This window comes from Erinaceus europaeus, chromosome 9 (genome assembly GCF_950295315.1).
Source record: "Erinaceus europaeus chromosome 9, mEriEur2.1, whole genome shotgun sequence".
Taxonomy (NCBI): domain Eukaryota; kingdom Metazoa; phylum Chordata; class Mammalia; order Eulipotyphla; family Erinaceidae; genus Erinaceus; species Erinaceus europaeus.
Genome location: NC_080170.1, coordinates 66,939,796 through 66,959,508, shown reverse-complemented (window position 1 = coordinate 66,959,508; position 19,713 = coordinate 66,939,796). Strand labels below are relative to the sequence as shown.

General features: G+C 49.6%; 4 non-coding genes across 4 annotated transcripts; 1 reads left to right on the top strand and 3 right to left on the bottom strand.

Annotated features, from left to right (window-relative positions):
• Positions 1-9,542: 9,542 nt before the first annotated feature.
• Positions 9,543-9,625, bottom strand: TRNAL-CAG (transfer RNA leucine (anticodon CAG)). Its single transcript has one exon. It is a non-coding gene; the product is annotated as a tRNA-Leu (tRNA).
• A 5,836-nt stretch (positions 9,626-15,461) lies between these two features.
• On the top strand, positions 15,462-15,532 carry TRNAG-GCC (transfer RNA glycine (anticodon GCC)). Its single transcript has one exon. It is a non-coding gene; the product is annotated as a tRNA-Gly (tRNA).
• Positions 15,533-16,734: 1,202 nt separating this feature from the next.
• Positions 16,735-16,806, bottom strand: TRNAE-CUC (transfer RNA glutamic acid (anticodon CUC)). The gene has a single exon. It is a non-coding gene; the product is annotated as a tRNA-Glu (tRNA).
• Positions 16,807-19,328: 2,522 nt separating this feature from the next.
• TRNAD-GUC (transfer RNA aspartic acid (anticodon GUC)) lies at positions 19,329-19,400 on the bottom strand. Its single transcript has one exon. It is a non-coding gene; the product is annotated as a tRNA-Asp (tRNA).
• Positions 19,401-19,713: the final 313 nt, after the last annotated feature.

Genomic DNA, 19,713 nt, shown 5'->3' with positions numbered 1-19,713 from the left:
CCTAAAAGGAGGCAGAGTAGACTTCACAGTTATGTACAGTGGATACGCCACAAAGGACCCAGGGCACTGGTAGAGAAAGGAGAGTCTTTTCAGTAAATGGTGCTGGAAAAGCAGGCTGAAACACATAGGAGATTGAAACAGAACCACACATGTCACTGTACACAAAAGTCAACTTCAAGTGGATGAAAGACTTCACCATTAGACCAGAATCCTTTACATACACAAATGGAAACACTGGCAGAACACTCCACAGTGTTTGCTTTAGAAATGTTCTTAAAGTGGTCCAGGAGGTGGTGCAGTGGATAAAGCATCAGACTCTCAAGCATGAGGTCCTGAGTTCAATCCCCCAGAACCAGAGTGATGTCTGGATGTCTGGTTCTCTCTCTCTCTCCTCCTATCTTTCTCATTAATAAATAAATAAAAGCTTAAAAAAAAAAAAAAAAGAAAGGTTCTTAAAGTAAAGCCCAATAGCAATGGAAAAAATAATAAACAAAGCAAGACAAGCAAACAAGCAAAAAGAATGGGACTGCATCAGAATGAAAGCTTCTGCACAGCAAAAAGAGCCCTATTGAATGAAAGAAAGTCAGAGCAGGGACCAGGTGGTGGTGCACCTGATTAAGTGCAAGTATTACAAGGTGCAAGGGCCCGGGTTCAAGCCCCTGGTCCCCACATGCAGGGGGAAAGCTTCACGAGTGGTGAAGCAGTGCTGCAGGTATCTCTCTGTCACTCTGTCTCCCCCTTCTTCTCAAATGCTGGCTGTCTCTATCAAGTTAATGAATTAAAAAATAAAGTCAGAGCATTCCTCAGAGAGGGGTAGTCACCAAAACAACATAAAGGACTCATAACACGGAGAAACTGAAAGATAATCAACCTCATTCTGAAAATGGCAAAAAAGGCATGAACTGGGTCATCACCAAAGAAGATGTTCAGATGACACACACAAAGAAGATGTTCAATACACACACACACACACACACACACACACACACAATGAAATTCATTGATTATCAGAGAAATCTGCATCTTAACAACGCTGACAGACTATTTATTTATTTATTTATTTATTTATCTTTAATGTCTTTATTGGGGGATTAATGGTTTACAGTCAACAATAAAATAAAACAGTTTGCACAGTCATAACATTTCTGAGTCTTCCACGTAACAATTCAACCAGCACTAGGTCCTCCTCTGCCATCATGTTCCAGGACCTGAACCCTCCTCCCACCCCAGAGTCTTTTACTGTGGTGCAATACACCAATTTCAGTCCAAGTTCTGCATTGTGTTTTCCCTTCTGCTCTTATTTTTTCAACTCCTGTCTGTGAGTGGGACCATTCCATGTTCATCCTTCTCTTTCTGTCTTATCTTGTCTTATCTCACTTAACATGGTTCCTTTTAGCTCCAGCTGAGGTGAAGACAGTGAATTCACCATTTTTATTTATTTATTTTATTTTTGAATAGGTCACGCAACATTTATTTACCTGATAGTTACATTTTATTTAGTAATAATCTAACTTTAATCAACAGTGGACAAAGTGCTATGCATAATTCTAGAATACTTGCCATACACATGAATACTATTCTATAAACTAAATGAATACTATTTTACTTGAAAACTCATTTAAATTCATTTAAAAATGAATGAAACTTTTTTTCTTTGGTAATATCAATCTCCTTTTAGAAATACAACTACAAATAAGTGAGAAAATAATCAAGGTGGTCCTGGAGGTGGCACAGTGATAACGCTTTGGACTCTCAAGCATGAGGTCCCGAGTTCCATCCCCGGCAGCACATGTGCCAGAGTGATGTCTGATTCTTTCTCTCTCCTTCTATCTTTCTCATAAATAAAAATAAATAAATAAATAAATAAATAAATAAATAAATAAATAAAAAAGAGGGAGTCAGGCGGTAGCACAGCGGTTTAAACGCAGGTGGCCAAAAGTGCAAGGACTGGCTTAAGGATCCTGTTTGGGGGGGGGGCCTCCTCACCTCCAGGGGGGTCGCTTCACAAGCGGTGAAGCAGGTGTCTGTCTTTCTCTCCCCCTCTCTGTCTTCCCCTCCTCTCTCCATTTCTCTCTGTCCTATCCAACAACGACGACATCAGTAACAACAACAATAATAACTACAACAAGGGAATCAAAAGGGAATAAATAAATATTGAAAAAAAAAAGAATCAAGTACCTTCAATGTTTTAACATTGGAAAGTGAGTGTTCCACAATCAATGTTCCTAGTAAAATACAGCATCTCTGAGAGATAATCATTACAGCGAAAAATAGTCCAACAATGATTAATATCAAATTGATTTTAGTTACAAAATAATTGGAAAAACACATATATTGGTAAGAGGATTTCAGGATAACTTCACAGGAAAACTACTACTTACACTTCATATCTATTTCTTCTGTAGATACTATCAGAGATAAAATGATTTCATAAGTTTTGAAACCATAGTTAAAGAAACTTGTTCACTTAATACACCAGAAAAAAAATTAAAAATAAAGGAAAATGCAAAACAAGTAGAAATGGGTATGTGTATAAATAAGAATTTTTAAATTTCCTGTTTATAATTGAATCACTTTAAAACTCCATGATAAAAAAGACTATGTTTCCAGTTTAGCTTATATATTATTTAGAATATATGTGTTTAGACTATTCTTTCATTGATGTGAATAATCAATCTTTTAATTTTGAGTGAAAAATCATTTCTATATGTGATATAAAGGGTGTATAGATATATGACTTCAGCTATAAATTCTGTGATTTTTTTAAAGTAAACAATGCAATCTTCATAAATATATAGAAAAAGTTAATAAAGGTTAGCACGGTGTACAATTTCAAAACTGAAATCCATCTAATTAAATTTGTAATCAACAAGAAATACAATGTGATATCATAGGAGGTCTGTGTCAAAAATACACCCAGAAGAGATACATTTCTAGTATTACAATAATATGCTAAGGAGTGGATCTCTTTTTCGAAAACACAAAAATATATACCACTTTAGGAGACAGCTAATTCATCAGTTTTATCATTTTAAAATATCCTAGCTTACTGTTCTGATTGTAAATCTATGAAACAAAGATGTTAATTTAATATTAAAAAGAAGTCTAATATCAGAACATTATTAGGTAGCCATCTATGGACAAGAATGACACATCATTTTATCTGCTTCTGTCTTTTTCTTCTTCTCTTCTTTTTTTTTTTTTTTAATAAAGTTTTTATTTATAAAGTGGAAACACTGACAAGACCATAGGATAAGAGGGGTACAATTCCACACAATTCCTGCCATCTGAACTCCATATCCCATTCCCTCCCCTGACAGCTTTCCTTTTTTCTTTAACCCTCTGGGAGCATGGACCCAGGGACATTATGGGGTGCAGAAGGTTCTGACTTCTGTCATTGCTTCCCTGCTGAACATGGGTGCTGACAGGTCGATCTCTACACCCAGCCTGCCTCTCTTTCCCTAGTGGGGCAAAGGATCTGGGGAGGTGGGGCTCCAGGACACGTGTTGGGGCCATCTGCCCAGGGAAGTCCAGTTGGCATCATGGTAGCATCTGGAACCTGGTGGCTGAAAAAGAGTTCAGATAGAAAGCAGAGCAAATTGTTGACTAATCATGAACCTAAAGGCTGGAATATCGCGGATGGAGATTTGGGGTCTCCGTTTTGGAAAAAGCTAATAGGTCTATTTTAGGTATATTTCAAGGGGCCCATGACCCAACTAGTTTTTGCCTGCGCCTGACATCTGATGTGCAGGTGACCTAAGCTGTTGTCTGGGGGGATGGTGTCATACTTGGAGAAAGGACCAGAAAGCTGAATCAGGGAAGAGAGTAGCTCCCATATGTGGGAAAAGTATATAAATACTGTTAACTATAAACCCCATCAACCTGATCTGGGGCCCATAGTCAGCACAGGAGCCTATGTGACTTCTGCATCCCTGTAGGTCTGAGCTCACATTCCAGCTTCACGGCTAGGAACATTCCAGGCTGTGCCAATTTCAGGGCCCATCATCCTCAGGTGATAGGCAGAGTATGCTATCCAACCTCCCTTCGGAGAATGGAACATTCCCTACCATTGTTGATTCACAATGAGGGCCAGCACCGATAGGGGCCTACAGAGGGGTCCACTATGTTGTTCCTGATGGAGATGACCAGTGACAGTGGTGAGAGGGATCTGTTAGAGGTCTAGGCCCATCATGTCCCTGTGGGAATCCCAGGACTCCCTGACTAGGGTCCCAGGTGATGGGGTGGCCTGGTGGTGACTAAAGAGTCCTCATTAAAGTATGCCAAGTCTCTTGCCCTTATTCAGCTTTTGCAGTCCTTACTTTGTCAGATAAGGTTAGCTTTGGAGTGACTGAGGGACGTGCAATAGAAGGTAGGTGAGGAGAGTATCTAGGTCTAGGTAGAAACTATTTCATAGGGGTCGGGGGGTGGCGCACCTGTTTATGCGCGTGTATTACAATACGCAAGGACCCGAGTTCGAGCCCCTGGTCCCCCCACCTGCAGGAGGAAAGCTTTATGAGTGGTGAAGCAGGGCTGCAGGTGTCTCTCTGTCTCTCTCCCTCTCTATCACCCCCTTCCCTCTTGATTTCTGGCTGTCTCTATCCAATAAATAAATATAATTAAAAAAAACACTATTTCATTAGGTAATGTATGATGTCTTTATGATAACTGAGTAGTATTCCATTGTGTATGTATACCACAACTTTCTCAGCCACTTTCTCAGTCTGTTGTTGGATACCTGGGTTACTTCCAGGTTTTGGCTATTACAAATTGTGCCTCCTTGAACACAGGTATAAACAGATCTTTTGGGATGGGTGTGTTTGGTTCCTTAGGATGCATCCCCAGGAGAGGACTTGCAAGGTCATAGGGCAGGTCCACTTCTAGCCTTCTGAGAGTTCTCCAGACTGCTCTCCAGTGGACTAATTGACACTCCCAGCAGCACTGCAGGAGGGTTCCTTTGACACCACAACCTCTCCAGCATTTGTTGCTATCACCTTTTCTGATGTATGTATGGCATTCTCATAGGAGTGAAGTGATATCTCATTGTTGTCTTTACTTTCTCTGACAATCCATGACTTGAAGCATTTTTTCATATGTCTGTTGGCCTTTTGGATCTCTTCCATGGTGAATATCCTATCATATCCTCTCCCCTTTTTTGAATGGGGTCATTTTGTTGTTGTTGCTGCTGAGTTTGGTGAGCTCTTTATATATTTTGGTTATTAGTCTCTTCCCTGATATATGGCATATAAAGATCTTCTCAATTTCTATAAATGTTTTGTTTTGTTTTTGCTGTGAAGAAGCTTTTTAATTTGACATAGTCCCATTTGTTTGACTTTGTTTTTGCTAATATTTTCTTCTAAGTATTTGATAGTTTCTGGTCTGACATCCATGTTCTTGATTCACTGGAATTTACTTTTGTGTTTGGTGAAATATGGTGGTTGAGTTTCACCCTTCTGCATGTTTCAACACAGTTTTCCCAACACCATTTGTGGAAGAGACTCTCTTTTCCCCATTTAATAATCTGGGCACCCTTGTCTGTCAAAGATTAGATGTTCATAGGTATGGGGGCTTACTTCTGATCTCTCAATTCTATTCCACTGGTCAGTGTGTCTATTTATGTCCCAGTACCGGGCAGTATTTCATTTTATTTTTTTATTGCCTTTATTTATTAGATAGAGACAGCCAGAAATCAAGAGGGGGTGGGGTGATAGAGAGGGAGAGAAACAGAGAGACACCTGCAACACTGCTTCACCACTTGCAAAGCTTTCCCCCTGCAGGTAGGGGCAGGGGTTTCAAACCTGGATCCTTTTGCTTAGTAACATGTGTGCTCAACCAGCTGTACCACCACCCGGCCCCCTAAGCAATTTTAATTACAATGGCCTTAAAATATGATTTGAGGTCTAGGAGTGGATGCCTCAACAGACCAATTCTAAATTCTAACCCTGATGTGGGGAGAAAAGAACACTCCTGCACCATTTGTGGGCATACAGATGAGTTCAGCCCCTGTGGCAAAGAGCCTGGAGAGAGGGGGAGGGTAGTTAGCATAATAGGTATACAAACAGAGACTCTCATGCCTGAGGCTCCAAAGCCCCAGGTTCAATCCAATCCCCCCACAGTACCATAAGCCAGAGCTGAACAGTGCACTCTCTGGTAAACAAATAAACAAATAAATAAATTAAAAAATAATAATAATAAATAAAAATTTAAAAAGAAAAGAGCCTACACACACACACACACACACACACACACACACACACACACACACACACACGAATAAGAGCACCCTGAACATGGAGCAGTGTCTAGAGAAGAGAACCGGCCTTAAGATCATGAGTTCCCGAGTTCATTCTCCAGTATCACATATGCCAGAGTGATGCTCTGGTTCTTTCTCTCCTTCTCTTGTCTTATTTATGTATTCATTCATTCATTCATTCCTTCATTCGGTCAGTCAGTCATTCAGTCATTCATCTCCTTTTACCAAAGCACACTTCAGCTCTGGTGATGGGGATTGATCCTGGAAACAGGCTGAATAATGGAGAGGGCAAGGGGCCTGTTGGTGTGGTAGTGGAGGCGTGGGTAGCTCCTGGAAGTGACACAACCTGTCCTCCCCTGCTCTCACTCGTACCCCTCCCCACCAAAAAGATCCTGATGAGCAAAGGGGGAGCAGCTCCAGCAAGTTATTAGGGTATCCTGAAAGATGAGGGGCGGCAGCGAGAATGCGATGAGAGACAGGTCAACTGCTTCAAGAGCAGGAGTGAGAGGTACCTCTGCCGTGCTCAGGCAGAACTTTATTTTATAGTCTCATAAGGCTTAGATCATTAAAACAAAAATCACCAAGGGATAGATTATTAAAACAAAAATTACCAAGGTTTTGGTCACTAATACATAAATCACCAAGGCTTTGATTATTAATACAAGAAATCACCAAGGCTTTGGTCACTAATATATAAATCACCAAGGCTTTGATTATTAATACAAAAATCACCAAGGCTTTGATTATTAACACAAGAAATCACCAAGGCTTTGGTCACTAATACACAAATCACCAAGGCTTTGATTATTAATACAAAAATCACCAAGTAAGAACAGCACAGATAGGGGAACACCTACTGTTTTGTGGAACGTCAACATTCCAGGGGCACTTTTCTCCCTAGAGATCACATCACAGTTTCTATGTACAGACCTGTGTGCTAGGCAGATGTCCTATTGGTTAAGATCAATATTCTTTTTTTTTTTGCTCCCCCCTTTTGTTGCCCTTGTTTTATTGTTGTAGTAGTTATTATTATTGTTGTTATTGATATCGTCGTTGTTGGATAGGACAGAGAGAAATGGAGAAAGAAGGGGGAGACAGAGAGAGGAAGAGAAAGACACCTGTAGAACTGCATCACCGCCTGTGAAGCGACTCCCCTACAGGTAGGGAGCCAGGGGCACGAACCAGGGCATGAACTGGGACATGAACCGGGGCGTGAACCGGGGCTCGAACCGGGGCTCGAACCGGGGCTCGAACCGGGGCTCGAACCGGGGCTCGAACTGGGGCTCGAACCGGGATACTTATGCCAGTCCTTGCACCTTGCGCTTTGCAGCCATGTGCACTTAACCCACTGCGCTACCACCGCCCGACCTCCAAGATTAATATCCTACCTATATGTTTATGCCATCCTCTAGCCCCTATGCATCCGAAGCCGTGGCTCATAGAAAGTTCAAGCTTGTTATGTTTCTAGGGGCCTTAAACAAATTGAACAGCCCATTTTTCATAAAATCTGTTGCATTGTTGGATCAAGGAGTTTTGTTTTGTTCCTTACTGAGAAGGCACCAAGGTGGTGCTGACCTGGCCAGCCTCTCCATAAAGTTAAGCTCTCTAACTGGAATCCATCTTTCTTGTATGCTCACTGTGTGACCTAGGTTCTCTCTCATGTGCTATTCCTGTATAAGGAAGTGGGAGCATAGTGGTGGGTGGTAGATTAAAAGGCCCACTGTATCTAGGCAGGTACCACAACTTTCCATTTATTAATTACGCTATGCAAGGTGGCCCCTCCACTGTGGGAATCACCAATCTTTCTCTGTATTTTAGGGGGAATACTAAAGGAAGTGGTGTAGGTAAAGGGGGAAACATTTCTTCCTCTTGGAGTCTCCTAAAAAATTCTGCATTGCCGATATTGCTTGTTCCATTATGATCAATCTTACAGAGTGCAGTGCAGGTTTTGTCATTATTTTTGTTATTGGTCAGGCTCTGAGCCTGGCCATAGGTAAATATTCTTAAGACCACACAGAGCTTAATCCCAAGACCTATACATGGCAAAAGGCAAGATGGTTTCAGTCTGGCCTGGATGATGGCGACCCTGGGGTACAGGTCACCTGTGGCCCCAGCTCTTCAGATCTGACCCTTTCTCTTTCCTCTGCCTGTGCTCTCTCTCTGGTGGACACCACACTGAGAGACCCCAGGCCTCCACAAACCTGTTCTCTTCACTGGCTTCTGACAGTGACTTCATCTGGACACGATCAGCTAGCCTGGAGTCCAGGGGACTGTGCAGAGTCACTGTCACAGAGACATTTCAGCTCTGGCTATGGTGGTGCTGGGGACTGAGCCTGAGACTGCAGAAGCTTAGGCTGGAGAGTCTTTTTGTACAATCATTATACTGTGTCCCCAGCCCTAACTGTGCTTTTAGAAGACCTGGGTTCTTTCAAATGGGCCATAACCTACCAGTCCCTCCTCCCTGCTGACCCAGTCTTCCTGTCCCTCTTGTGGTTGGCCTGTCAACTGACACACAGGGGCATGAGCTGATTTCACCTGTGCTAGTTACTAGACAGTCCACCTGAGCACTCCCATCCAGCTGAGTCTGCTGATCCTTCATCACAGCTGCTCCTGTCTGGGCCCAGTGCAGACTGTAGACCTTGTGTAGAAGACAGGGAGGTCACAGTGACTGTGTGAGGGCTCACAGCACAGCAGAGGCTAGGCCATTCCTTAGGACTCGCTGTCAGCTGTGCTGTCAACTGGCAGAGCAAGCCTGGGTCTTTCACTTTCCTTCCTCCAACCCACCCCTGGAGCCCAGTCTATGCAAATTGGAGTGTGAGGCCTGGTGCTCCTCTACCATGCTGAGATCACTGTGGTTGCTCCTCTTCTCTCTTCTCCTTCCTTTCATTGAGGGGTTGCTCCTTCAAGGTTCAAGTCCCCACCTGTACAGAGCAAACTTCACTAGTGGTGAAGCAGTACTGCAGATGTTTTTAAGGAAAAGGGAGAGGGAAAGGGGATGAGGAAGGAGGAGAGAGAGAGGGAGAGGGAGAGGGAGAGGGAGAGGGAGAGGGAGAGAGACAGAATATGATTGTTTTCAAGATGGTACATTTCCAGGTGACTATGGGAGGTGTCACCTCCAGCAAGCTCTCAGAGAGCCTCAGAATAGGGAGATAAGCCCACAGCTTCCCCTCAACTCCCTCCTTTCTCCATTATGAGTCCCTCTTGGAGAGTGTGGCCTTTGGAGCTGAGGTCTAGGCTAGAAGGCAAGGACTCAAGACTGCTAGGTGAGTGCAGGGTTTGCAAAATGAAAGTATGTCAGGAGTGGGATTCGAACCCACGCCTCCAGAGGAGACTGCGACCTGAACGCAGCGCCTTAGACCGCTCGGCCATCCTGACGCCACACAATCATATCGTCGTCAGTGCCCTGAGGATCCTTCTCTCATTCCGTGTGCTCCTACTGGGCGGAGTCTGCCCGGCAGGGGCGCCTCTCTCTCAGCTCCGCTCTGCCACACACACCATCCATCCATCCACCCCAGTGTCGGTACCCAACGCTGAATTGCGGTGTTTGTGGGTGGGGTCTCCGCGGGGCGGAGAGATAACGGCCCCAAGGGGACTGCGGGCAGCATCAGCAGTAAACCCCGTCCCGTCCTCATTAGTTTAGTGACGAGGATCTCTGCATGTCTGGGTGTGTGTGTGTGTGTGTGTGTGTGTGTGTGTGTGTATGGGGGGTGTGGGAGGTGCGGAGGTGGGGGTTCAGAGTTGGATGATTGCTTGACCCGGAGGAAGCGTCTGTCTTTTGGGGGGGAGCACCCTTCCCCCACCCCACCCCCACACGCTGCAGGTCCTAGAGGTCCTGCCGGGTAACCTCCTTCTTCATCTCTCAGCTCCCTTCCCCAGCACCCCCTGGGCTGATCCTCTCCTTCTTCCTCTGGGTCTACCCGGAGGCAGCTCCCCACAGTGGCGAGTCCCGTGGTGGCTGAGTGGTGCAGGTGAGGGCCGACATGTGAGCTGCTTGACAGGGTACTTCCAGCTTCGCAGGAAGTTCAGTACAGCTGGACTTCTGAGGGTGTGAGATGGTGGGGTCACTATTGGGGCCAGCAATCCTATTTTTCAAACAGAGATGAGCACACGGTGTTTTGTTTTGTTTTTAAGTTTTTATTTATAAAATGGAAACACTGACAAGACCATAGGATAAGAGGGGTACAATTCCACACAATTTCCACCACCGGATTTCCATATCCCATTCCTTCCCCTGATAGCTTTCCTTCTCTTTCTTTCTTTCTTTCTTTCTTTCTTTCTTTCTGCCTGTCTTTCTTTCTTTCTTTCTTTCTTTCTAAGTATTTTATTTATTTATTAATGAGAAGGATAGGAGAGAGAGAAAGAACCAGACATCACTTTGGTACATGTGCTGTCGGGGACTGAACTCAGGACCTCATGCCTGAGAGACCAATGTTCTATCCACTGTGCCACCTCCCGGACCACAATAGCTTTCCTTTCCTTTAACTCTCTGGGAGCATGGACCCAGGGACATTATGGGGTGCAAAAGGTGGAAGGTCTGGCTTCTGTCATTGCTTCCCCGCTGAACATGGGCATTGACAGGTCAATCCATACTCCCAGCCTGACTCTTTCTTTTCCTAGTGAGCAGGGGTCTGGGGAGGTGGGGCTCCAGGACACATTGGTGGGTGTTTGTTTTCTTAACCCTAGGTCATTCGCAAGACTTCCAAAGTGTAGCCTACACAGTCAAATCAATGCACATATTTCTAGCATTGGTAACAAATTCAACTAGAGTGTAGTCTGTAGTTCTTCACTGCAGTGCTGATAATGATGGTATCTGCTGTGATCGACGTAGATCCTGTCCTGTTCTTTCTTCTTGTTCTTCTGCTTCTCCATAACCACTGATTTCCTTTCCTTTCCTTTCCTTTCCTTTCCTTTCCTTTCCTTTCCTTTCCTTTCCTCCAATATGGATCTTAATACTTTCTGTAACTCATAGCATTGAATTTATAAACTATGTCTATTTTTTGTTTTCCTCTCTATGTCATAATGACTTTTGGGTGGGATAGATAACATAATAGTTATTTCAACAGATTCTCATGCCTGAGGATCCAAAGTCCCAGGTTCTATCCCCTGCACCACCGCAAGCCAGAACTGATCAGTGCTAATAAATAAATTGTCTTTGAAGTAGCTCTTTTTTTTCACCTGGTGAGTAATCTGTTGTTGTCCTTGTTCTTGTCACTATTGAGATGCACATTTAACTGACCCCTGTGGAAGAATGAAGTGCTGAGGTGCCTCCCTGAGGAAGTGCTAGTGAAAACAGTCTGGCATATTCAGCATGTCCCTGTGTCCCTGTCCCTGGGTGTGTGACAGGAAAAAAAGGACCTGGGGAATGAGCTAGTTTGTGAGGTGGTGCATGCCTGGGGTCACAGGGCCACTCACCAGAACCTCCTCATACCACAGGTGTGAGGTGTTCAGGTCCTTTTGAACCTCTTAAATTTCCTCTCATTTTAATAAATCTACTTTATTGGCTTGAGTTTAATGACAGGAAGAGAGAGAGAGAGAGAGAGTCATTTTACAGAACCATGATCCTATCACCCCACCGCACTCTCATTGTGATTACTTATTTAAGAAGATTATTCATTCGACCCAGACCAAGGGGTGTTGATCATGGGACATCAGCGCCTCAGGCATGAAAGTCTTCCTGCTCCCCTCCCCCACCCACTTTAACAGACAAAAACAAAACAAACAAACAAACAAAATGGGCGGGTCCAAATGTGGCACACCTGGCTAAGCATGCAAATTTCAGTGTGCAAGGACCAGGTCCCTTAAGGCCTGGTCCCCACCTGCAGAGGGAAATCTTCACAAATGGTGAAGCAGGGAACCAGGTGTCTCTCCCTATCTGTCTCCTCCTCTTTTCTGTCTCTATCCAATAATAAATAAATAAAGTATTTAAAAAAAAAAAAAGAAAGAAAAGAGGGAGTCGGGCAGTAGCACCGTGGGTTAAGTGCACATGGCACAAAGCACAAGGACTGGTGTAAGGATCCCGGTTCAAGCCCCTGGCTCCCCACCTGCAGGGGAGTTGCTTCACAAGCCTTGAAGCAAGTCTGCAGGTGTCTGTCTTTCTCTCCCCCTCTCCATTTGTCTGTCTTCCCCTCTTCTCTCCACTTCCCTCTGTCCTATCCAACAACGACATCAATAACAACAGTAATAATAACCACCACAACAATTTTTTTTAAAAAAGGGCAACAAAAAGGGGAAAAAATAGCCTCCAGGAGCAGTGGGTTCGTGGTGTGGGCATCACACCCCAGCGATAACCCTGGAGGCAAAAATTTAAAAAAATAAAAAAAAAATAAAGAAGAAAAGAAAAAGGACTTCTCAGAAGGATGAGTTCACCCAACCCACCTGAGTTCACCCAACATGTCTCAAGCCTGGTGAGGGCCCCAGCTGGGCATAGGAATTGGGGACACAGCCTGTCTGGGCTGGAGGGAACCGAGAGGGGGTCTGGAATCTCAAGAGCCAAGAAGTGCCCTGGTTGGGAGCCCCCAGCCTGGCGAAGCAGCTCCCAGAGGGGACAAAACCTCTCTTCACCCTCCTCCCCTCAGCTCTCATCAGCTGCCTTGGCTGGACTCAGAGCCAGTTCTATGCTTTACAGAGGGGCTTTGCTTGCCACATCCAGCCTGTATAAAGGGGGCATGGGGAGGGGGTAGCGGGTAGCGGTGGGGGCTGTGGTGCCAGAGATAAACTAAGGGCTAGGCTGGGCTGGGGAGCAGTGCAGATGAAGAAGCAGTTGCCAGGACCTGGGGGGTGGGAGGGGACAGACCGAACGAAACATAGTCTCCTGAACCACAGAGCAGATACTCACCACTAGACTCAAGAGGACAAGACCAGAGCCTGGTCTGTCCCTCCTTTTTGGCCTCCCCACCTCCAAGTGGCAGTCTACAATTTGGGTGTGTGTGTGTGGGTGGGGGGGTGCCCTGGGGTAGGAAGGTAGGTACTTGTGGCAGAGAGGATGTGAGAGAGACACTTTCCCAGCCCAGCAGCCTCCACCCAGTGGGAGCATGCAGCGCTGGCAAAAGATCCTCAGGGTGCTGTCAGACAGAGATAAGGCATGGTGTCAGGATGGCAGAGCGGTCCAAGGCCATGTGTTCAGTCTCTCCTGGACGAGTGGGTTCAAACCCCACTTCTGACATGGTTGTCTCTTGTGAACACACTTAAGGCTTTCCTTTTAGCCCGAGGTACACCTTCCAGAGAGAACAGAACTGGCAATCCCCTTGGGTGGCTCCCACTCCCAGCTGCAGTGAGGAAGGCGGAGGGCCAAGGCCTAACCTGGCTGGGCACAGACTTAGGGAGCTGTGACAGACTCAGGGTGCAATTCTAGGGTGTTTGCTCCCCTCAAATTAGCTGGAGTGTTCTAGCACTTAGATATTGTGCTGCTTGGCCATATGCACACTGGTGTTCTAACAGGCTGAGTCATCTCCCTGTCTCAAGAGAGGCTTTACTGGTGTTGCACCTCCCAAAACTTGTTACAGCAGTTGGATAGAGTACTTGCTTATAGATGAGTGTGTTTAGTACATCTGACCCAGTTCCTGCCTGGAAGCTATGAATGCCTCCCCTCCCCCACTGTAACAGAAGTTACTGTCACATGAGTGGTACAGTGGCATAAGGTGGTATCTTTACCCTCCTTACTCTCGGCTCAATGTCCCCTCAGTATCTGAGAGGTGGGGCAGGGCTGGAGGCCTGTGTTCCAATCCTGCCCTTGACATGTTTTGCTCCCTCCTTCTGCGAGGTCAGAAGTGGTCCAGAATTAGGCCAGCACCAGCCGCCTTCACCTCCTTTCGCTCCCCTCTTGGGGGTTGGGGGGAGAGGGGTCTTGTGCTCTGCCTTCTGTCTGCACCTCTGCCCACACCTTATCAAGAACCCAATGTGAGACCAAAGCCCAGAAGTCCCCTGAGGTGTTGCCTCCGCAGTGACAAGTGACTCCAAGCAGCAAAACAGAGGAGATGGGTGATGTGCATGGGGGCGGAGGGTGGGTGGCTGGGGGGGCGGCATATGAGGGCTGAGCACCCACAACTCACACTGTGCACAGGTCCCCAGGGGCTGCCAACTCTGAGCCCCCACACTGGAGTCCTGGAGGGCCTGTGAAGGCCAAAGGTGTCTGTTGGGAAAGGACCCCAGCAGGAAATAGTCTCCCAGAAAGAGGCCACAGGCACGCATGCTCTCCCTCTGAAAGGACACCGAGGGTGTGGGAGAAGGGGACACGGGCCAGGTGTGCCAGGGATGAGGGAATGATCGTCCAAAATGTCTGGGGAGCCGGGGTGGTGAGTACAATTTTTAATTTCCTGACCGGGAGTCGAACCTGGGCGGATGGGATGACCGCCGAATGCAGACCACTGGACCCCCAAGGAGAAGGAGATTTCCCTCCTGCGCCTCCTCGCGCACCCGACCTCGCCGCACCCGCAGCTGACGCGGCATCTCGCCGCCAATTCTTCCTCTTCCTGCCCAGAAAGCTCCGCACAGCCCCGCCGCCGCCACCGGCGGCACCGACACGCGTCCGGCCCGCGGCCCCGCGCCCGGGGCACCCAACGTTGAGCACAAGACTCACTGCCCGCGGAAAACGGACACACGCGGTCCTCCCCGTCGGGGCGGAGCCCTGGCCTCCCGCGGAGCGGCGGGGACGCTGACCGCTGTACCAAGGAGGCCGGCGGGACCCGGCTGCGCCGCCTGTGGCGCCCGAGCTCAGCCGGCCCCGGCGACTCCGTCAGCCCCTGCCCGGCGGCCTTACTCGCCTCCCCTTCCCTTCTCTGCAGAGCCGCCCAGACCCGCCCGGGACCCCGGCCCGCTGTCCCGAGCGCGTTCTCGCACGGCTGGTGCGAGGGGCCGGGGACGGAACGCGCCACCTCGGGCCTTTCGGTTGGAACCGCTCCGGCCGCAGCGCCCCCTGCTGGCCGCACAGCCAACGCGTTTATGTCTTTGCCACGAGCTAGAAAGTCTCATTCCCCCTTCGGGCGCCAGAGGGCCCCAGAGCAGCCGCCACCCGCTGCGCAGGGCGGCACCAGGAGCCTCAGGCCCTGGGCTCAGCTTCACGGGTCTCCCCAACAGGGTCCCTGGGAAAAGCCGGCGCAGGCGCAGTGTCCACAGAGCAGTGGGAACCAGGCGTAAAGGCGACAACCCGCCGGGCCTGGGTGCGTGGTGTCCACTCGGCCTGACTTATGAGGAGCGGAAGGATACGGGTGCCGTGGCATGGGTGGTTCAGTGGTAGAATTCTCGCCTGCCACGCGGGAGGCCCGGGTTCGATTCCCGGCTCATGCACGGTCCACATTATTTTGACACTCCCCGCCTGTCCCGTCCCCGGGCGGCACAGACCCGTCCGTAAGGGGTGTGGGGTGGCCACAGTGTCCCCTCCAGACTGAGCCCGAAGCCGCACTTGCCTCCAAGGCCTCGCGCGCAGCAGCCGCGCGGGCGGCAGGCACTGGGTTTGCGGGTTCCAGTCCCGCTCCCGACGTGCTGGTCTGTCCCTGCCTCCTCCCCAAGGGACAGGGGTGCTCCTGGCTAGCCCAGCACCCAGCACTCAGCACCCCTTCACTGCTTCTTGCTCCATTCCTGGGGGCGCTGCATCTGCGGACTGTCTGCAGCTCTAGTCCACACGCCACCTGGACCCACCTGGGCCCGGCCACTGACTCGGGTCACCCAGGACCCGCCAACTCAACTCGGAGCCCCCAGACTGCAGTCCCAGGGGGCAGTGAAGGTCACACGGTGTGGGGAAGGGAGGACCCAGCAGACAGCAGTGACACACAGGCGCATCAGACTTACGCACAAAAGAGAGTGTGTAGATTAGAGGGGCGAGAAGGTGTGTCAGGGATCACAGGAGCCCTCAAAAGGCCTCTGGAGCCTGGGCAGTGAGGAAGAAAGAGAGAGAGAGGGAGAGAGGGAGAGAGGGAGAGAGGGAGAGAGGGAGAGAGGGAGAGAGGGAGAGAGGGAGAGAGGGAGAGAGGGAGAGAGAGAGAGAGAGAGAGAGAGAGAGGGAGAGAGGGAGAGAGAGAGAGAGAGAGAGAGAAAGGAAGGACGGAAGAAAGAGAAAACCCTACCTCGGGAGCCGGGCTGTAGTACAGCGGGTTAAGCGCAAGTGATGCGAAGGGCACAACGAGCGGAAGGATCCGGGTTCAAGCCCGCGGTTCCCCACCCGCAGAGGAGTCGCTTCACAGGCGGGGAAGCAAGTCTGGAGGTGCCTCTCTTTGTCTCCCCCTCTCTGCCTTCACCTCCTCTCTCCATTTCTCTCTGTCCTATCCAACAACAATGACATCAATAACAATAATAATAGCTACAGCAATAAAACAAGGGCAAGAAAAGGGAATAAATAAGTAAATATTTTAAAATATTTAAATTAAATTAAAATATTTTTAAAAAATTTAAAAAGAAAAGAAAAAAGTCGGCATAAATTGCTAAGTGTAAATTGTTAAATACATTATGCTAAGCATAAAAGACGGCATAAATTGCTAAGCAAAAATCTCTGTTTCCCTGACCGGGAATCGAACCCGGGCCGCGGCGGTGAGAGCGCCGAATCCTAACCACTAGACCACCAGGGAGCACCGAGTGACACACCTGCGCATCCTCACACCACCTCAACACCACCTCAACGCAGCCCAAGGCCACTCTTCCTCCACGCACCCCAAACTCGCTCCCCTTCTGCGTGGCAACCCCCTGACGGTCACCCCGCTCACACCCAGGCGGCTCCGCAGGCCACACGTAGCCCAGCGTGTGCCCCGCCTGAGGGGAGCCCCACGGCCCAGCGCCCCAAAAGCTGTGCGCCGGATCAGGACAGCCGACCCGAGAGCTCAGAAGCTGTCAGCGCTGAGGGGGCGCGCGGCCGGGAGGCTCTCGCGAGAAGACCCTGCCAGAACGCGCGAGAGGGGCGGGATCTCGATCTGGATGCGCCCGGGAGCTCACTGCTGCTGAGCACCGCGGGTGGCCGAGCGCTCTAGGCGGCTGGCTTAGTTCTCGTCGCATCTCCCCTGGCAGCGTGGGTTTGAATCTCGCTTCTGGCAGCTTTGTCCTTTCCTCTTTCTTCCTCCACCAAGGACGCCAGTATTGTCAGCTTAAAGCAGCAGGCCGTGATCGCTTTTCGTTGCGAACTTCCCGACGACCTTTCACTTTTGTCGCCTCTCTGCAACCCCAGGCTAGCCCCCAGCGGAGACACCCCTTCCCCCATTCAGAACCATAAACACGCTGCCGGCCAGCGACGGGATCTCGCTGGATGATCTTCACATGAGCCATACGTCAGATAAGAGGATAATAACCAACAAATATGTAAAGAGCTCACCAAAGTCAGCAACAGCCAGGCGGTGGCACACCTGGTCAAATGCACAAATTTCAACGTGCAAGGACCCAGGGCCCCCCACATGCAGGAGGAAACCTTCACAAGTGGTGAAGCAGGGCTGCAGGTGTCTCTGTTTTATTCCTTCTCCTGTAGGAACTGAGCATAATAATAATAATAACAATAACAATAAATGTAAAATGGTATATGAACAGACAAAGGAACCTAGACTCGGGCAACCCAAGGGTTAAATAAGCAATTACAAGACAGGCCTGGGAGTCTGCAAGGCCGGAGACAAATACAAGGCCAGACTCTGAGAAAACAGCCTGGGAACCTGGAGTCAAGAAAAAGCGGTAACTCCAAGGACAAAAAAGACCCCCTCCCCTTCCCTGCACCTGTAGGCTATACATGTAAAACTGTCAAGTAACCACATTGTGTAGCTGAACCTTGTCACGTAGCCATGTAATGTGAAAGGTATCTAAACCTTAATAGGACTTGGGTACGGGGTCCATTACCAGAGAGCTGGTGTGTCAGCCCCTCGGTAACTAGAATAATAAAGGTTCTCTGCTTTTACATCACCTTTGGTTCCTTGTGGATTTCTTTATATCACGGACCCAGGTACAACACTCTCACTCCTTCTCCCCTCTTAGTTTCTCTCAGTCTCTTTCCAATAATAAATAACAAGATTTAAAGAAAAAAATTCTGCAACAACAACAGAAAAACAAACAAATGACCCCATACAAAAATGACGCCTGCGGGGTGCTCGTGCTGCTCGTGCTGCTCCTGCTGCGTCGCGCTGTCCGAGCTGTCTGTGCGAGAGGGAGAGGCGGGTAGGCCGGCCGGGACGCGAAGGGACGCCGGCGATCTCCGGAGTCCACAGGCCAGAGGGTGCGGGGACACCGCCGCAGAGGGGGCTAGAGTCTAGCTGCCATTGCCCAGGTCACCAGAGTCCGGGTTCTCCGCAAAACTCACGGCGTTGGCCGGGAATCGAAGCCGCGTCAACGGCCAGAAAGGCGGCTCTGCTCACCCCTATCCCACCCGCGCCAAACCCCGCCACGGTCTGCGTCTCCCGGTCCCCCGGACAGACCCCACAGACTCCGCAGACCCCGACTCCAGCGCTCGCTTCACCTGCACCGCTGCCTGGGGTCGGCGATGGCTGGCAGGAACTCTTGGTTTGCTACGTCCCCCGAAAACCACAGAAAAACCGACGGGGCTCCGCACCGACGCCGCTGTAAGATAGACAGCACCGAAGGGGCGGACCGGCAGAAAGTGGACTTGTCCGGGGGTCACGGGTCTGAGGGTGGGGACGCCCCCCCAGCGGCCCAGCAGACGCTGCGCCCCGCCCCCCCCCTCCCGCACACAGCCTCTGGGGGGACCCCGTCTGCCCCCAAGTCGCGGGGGTGGGAGGACGCCCAGGGGTGGCCGCACGCGGGGACTGTGGAGGCCGAGCAGTGACCTCGCGGGGGCCCCAACCGGCCGGGGGCGGGGATGGGTGTGGGTTGTGGGTCGTGGGGCAGAGCAGAAAGAGGGGCCCCGACCAGCTGCCTGAGCAGGAACCCACCTCCCTCCGCCTCCCGCAGAGTTGCCCCGCAGCTGGGTGGATGGTCCATCGCTCCGGACCGCTGTCTCCACCGCCATCACCCTGGGAGCCTCCCGGGTCCTGGACACCTGTCTGCACCCCAGGCCGCCCGATCCCCCGGAACCCCAAAGGACAATAAGTATCTCAGGAACGAAGCGGGTGGACGGTTTAGAAACAGGAGGAGGCATGACTGAGGAGTCCAAAACTTCAGGCACCTCCCCGTCGGGGAATCGAACCCCGGTCTCCCGCGTGACAGGCGGGGATACTCACCACTATACTAACGAGGACTAGGTTATCCACAATCCTGCTCCCTCTTCTTTCTGGAATCTACACTGCCCGCCCCGCACCCGCCTTCCCCCCTGTGAAAACTGTTCAGCTCTCTGACCCGGACAGACCCGAGAGCAGGCAGGTGGCCGCAGCCCTGGGAACACAGTGTGGTCGCCCTGCAGCTGCCCTCCGGATGGATCCCCGTCTCCTCCCTGCTATTCTCAGACCTTCACGTCCCTGGGGGGACACACCCAGGAATTACCTCCCTCTGGGTGGTAGCCCTCTCTCTCGCAGTGGAGATGGGAAGCAGTTTGGGGAGTTTGGAGGACGTAT